Source organism: Dinoponera quadriceps, unplaced genomic scaffold (genome assembly GCF_001313825.1).
Source record: "Dinoponera quadriceps isolate SergipeBrazil2010 unplaced genomic scaffold, ASM131382v1 scaffold11449, whole genome shotgun sequence".
Lineage (NCBI taxonomy): Eukaryota > Metazoa > Arthropoda > Insecta > Hymenoptera > Formicidae > Dinoponera > Dinoponera quadriceps.
The window spans coordinates 1-4,316 of record NW_014565190.1 but is presented as its reverse complement, the minus strand read 5'-3'; the positions used below and the strand labels follow the sequence as shown (position 1 = coordinate 4,316).

General features: G+C 34.4%; 1 pseudogene; it reads right to left on the bottom strand.

Moving 5' to 3' along the window:
* Nucleotides 1–182: 182 nt before the first annotated feature.
* LOC106751334 lies at nt 183–788 on the bottom strand (annotated as a pseudogene).
* Between the last annotated feature and the right edge of the window lie 3,528 nt (nt 789–4,316).

The window sequence follows — 4,316 nt, the reverse complement described above, 5'->3', positions numbered from 1 at the left end:
ATAACAATTTGCAGTAAATATTTCACAGAAAGACTCACCTCTATTTATATGCATTATATATTATTTGAATAATTTCAACTATGCAGTAAATCAACTATCTTTACTTGAATATTAAACTAAATAAAATATTAGGTAGTAAAAAGTAACACAAGTAGGTAATAAAAGTAAGTTGTTTCAAGATATTAACTTCTTTCCAATTTATTTTACATTCGACTTTTCTTCATAAAATGTAATTCAGCTGAATTTAAATACCATATATCATATCATTTTCATTATTACAAAGAAGTTTAACATGTTTGAAAAAAGATGATATTTTATCCGAATGTGCTTACAATTTATTACCTTCCGGACATTTTCCCTTACAAAAGATAAACACATGTGTCGCTCCATAGTCTTCTTAAGATCAAGAACTGTTGTATCTCGTGGTGGAAGCCATGGTGAAACAAAAATTATATTATTAGGATGATTGATCAATTCAAATAGACAAGTATAGAAATGATAAATTATTATAAACATCTCAAACATTAACGCAAGGTTTGGCAATTTTCCACAATTAAAGAATAAAGTTATAGCTTGTCCTACCTGTGATGTAAGTTCTTCTATCGTAACTATCTGAGAATAATGCAGAGAACAATGGATCATTTTCAATAACATTGTCAATAGCTATCTTAGTCAGTTATATGAATTCTTTATGACTAAGTTGTTTCAGACTTTGTTTCATCAGGCCACAATTCTTCTCAAGAATCCCTTATTGCATCTCATAATTGAGAGTTTTCTGCAATGTCCATATTATAGATCGTTTACGATGCTTATTTATTTATCTCTGTCTTCCATGTAAAATATTTTAGGTAAGTTATCAAAGTTGTTTGCTTTCACTTAATAAGTTATCTTCCACTGAATAAAATTAATTGAATGCAAAAATAATATGTTTCCATTTTGTTGTAATTTTGTAGCTTAAAATTAAATGTATCAATTATATATTAATTAAACTTTAACGTTGCATTACACATTAACGTATATTACATATTAACGTTATAACCGAACTGTTGTGTCAAGTGGTGGAATTATAATGGAATAAAAATTATATTATTACGACGATTTATTTATTTTAATGGAACAACACGTAATTGATAAATTAAGGTAGTAAATAATTATTACCTCAAATATAAATTGTTTTAAAAACAAGCGGACACACAATCTAAAGTTGATATTGTTCTCCAATTAATACATGAAAAGTACATCCATCAAAAACACTGTGATTCAACTCGACGTTTCTGATTGGTCATTTGCTCTTTCTAGGGATCTTTCAATCGACAAATCATATTTAACCTAATATCGTGTTTGTCACAAAAGTTTTACCTCAATCAATCACTCAGATTCCATCACATTTTATTCCCACGCAGCTTATTTGCATTAGCATTGCTTCGAAATGGCATTGTTTCGGTGCAAATACCAAAAGTTGTTAAATATTACGGTAAGTCTCCACAGCGTTGGGTGCGGTGGAATGCTATCGCGCGGCCCGCTCGAGGCATATTTCCCTGTCCTGTAAGCTTTCTGAACACTTTTACATGTACGAATACTTTTTCAATACTGATAAATCCAAATCTCGTTGACATCGACGAAATTTAATGTTACTAGTGACAATATCATTTCTCTGTTATGACTTAGTCTTAACTCGTGTTAATTTCTTTAACTAGTATTCTTTACAATCTTGAATATATTTTTGAATATCGCTTTTCATCGTGGGCCAATAGAAATTTTGTCTTAATCGGTTATACGTTTTAGTAACGCCTTTGTGCCCTCCTATTTTAGTCGCATGCCTTTCATATATTAATTGTTCTCTTTCATGTTCTTGAGAATTGCGAACAAGAGATTTACAGACAGTAAGAGTCATATTGATGTCTTGCAGGTTAGTTTCTAGTTTGTTAATAACATATGTCCAAGGGATTTCGTCAAATAAATCAGTTTGTGCTATACTCATGGATTTTAAATCTAATTCCTGTATAACGTCTCTAAGAGATTTGATACAATTTTTTATGTTATCAGTTGTTACATTTTCTCTATCGTTGTATTTAAGTGGCAAGGCAATTAATACTTTTGTTCCTTTTTGAATAACGCATGCTCGCTCATGTGTCAAGTTATTATATTCAGATAATTCACCGTTGTTTCTATAAGTAAGGGCTCCTTTATCGTATGCCGATCCATCCATTTTAATAAAAATAACATGATTATCTTTGCGTGCTAGTAACGTATCTCTAGAAATTATTGTTTTTAAAAGAATTCCCTATGATGGGAAATTATACGGAACTGGGTCTGCCTGAAATATTTCTTCTTCGTCAGAAACATCTTCATCGGAAGAGGAAATATCAGTAATGTCTTCACATTGTTCTATGAGCGGATTTGGTAAGGCGTTTACGTCTGCGGTGTCAATGTCTATTAAAGATGTAGATAAGGATGATTGGGATTATGGATTGTTTCCTGCTTTTGGAGTTGTTGTTTTAAATGAGGAAAAGGATTTATCTTCGGGAATTAAAGGGAAAATAGATGCATCAGGTGGGTTTCTGGACAAGGCGTCGGCGTTACTGTTAATTTTGCCAGGTTTGTAAATTATATTATAATCATACTCGGAAAGTTTGAGACGCCATTTCCAAAGCCGTGAACTGGGATCCTTGATAGAATGCAACCACACAAGGGGCTGATGGTCGGTTACAATGGTAAATTTCCTTCCGTAAAGGTATTGCCTAAAATGGGAGGTACAATATACTATGGAAAGACACTCTTTCTCTGTAGTTGAATACTTCTGTTCTGCGTCGGTCAATGTTCTCGAAGCGTAAGCAATGGGTAAATCTTTTCCTAGAGCTCCCTGACTTAAAACACCACCTATTGCATATCCGGATGCGTCTGTGGTTAAGGTAAACGGTTTTTTGAAATCAGGTTATTGTAAAATAGGTTTATTACAGAGGGCATTACGCAAAGTAGTAAAAGATTGGTTTTGAATTTCCTTCCATAAAAATTCTTTATTTTTCTTCAATAAGTCCAAGAGCGGCTTAGCTATTTTAGAAAAGTTCGGTATGAACCTCCTGTAATAACCGGCTAGACCAAGAAACTGTTTGACATTTTTCTGGTTACGCGGTATTGGAAAAGTCTCTATTGATTTTATCTTGTCTGGATCAGGTTGTACTCCATCTTTAGTAATTATATGCCCAAGATACCGGACTTCATGTTTCAGAAATTTACATTTGTCGGGTTGCAGCTGTAAATTCGCGTCGCGGAGTCTCTTCATTAGTCGATTGATTTTTATTTTATGTTCTTCGAGAGATTCAGCGTAAATCACAATATCGTCTAAATATACGAAAAACTCATTTCCTTGCAGGCCCGTTAAAACATTATTCATCAGACGCTGAAATGTAGCAGGCGCGTTTTTCAACCCAAAGGGCATTCTTTTATATTCGTAGTGCCCATAAGGTGTAGAGAATGCTGTTTTATGTGCGTCTGGGGCAGCCATTAAAATTTGATGAAAACCTTGGGCTAAATCAAACACAGAAAAGTATTTTGCACTACCAAGTTGATCTAAAATTTCTTCTATATTCGGTAATGGATACGCGTCACTTATGGTTTTATCATTTAATGTTCTGTAATTGATTACCATCTTCCAACGTTTTTGTCCTTGAGGGTCCGGTTTTTTTGGGACGATCCAAAGAGGCGAGTTATAAGGAGATGTAGAATTTTGAATAATATCTTGTTCCAGCAAGTTTTTATCTGTCTATCTATTTCTTGTTTGTGTAGAGGAGGATATCGATATTGTTTAACGTGTACTGGTAATTCGTCAGTTGTCGGAATAGTATGAGTCGTGGCATTGGTATGTCCTAAAAAGTCACCCGGTATATAGAATCGATCAGAGTTTTCCTTTAATATAGCTTTTGTGGCGGCCATACTCTATCTCGCTTGCATGCGAGNGCGAGCTAGTCTTTTGTCACTGCACGTCTAGTCCTTTGTCGCTGTGCGGCAGAAGAACAGTGGAGGCTAGCCCGCCGTTAGAGCTGCATCGTTGTAGTATTTCTCTACGAAATAAAGGAGTCTTTCTTAATCTCTGTGCCAAGCACTCAGTGGGCACATGCCTAGATTCCTCCCGGGCTATCCATCCAACCTCCACACTTTAACGTGTTCTTTCTCTTCTTAATTCAAATTATCTGTGTTTACCATTTCTTCGATACAGCGGACACGTTCTTCCTCATTAATAGGCTCCGTATAAAAGGTTTCAGTATGCTTATACCAGGTGTATGCATAAGTTTTTTCCGGTTTAACTAAGAGATGGC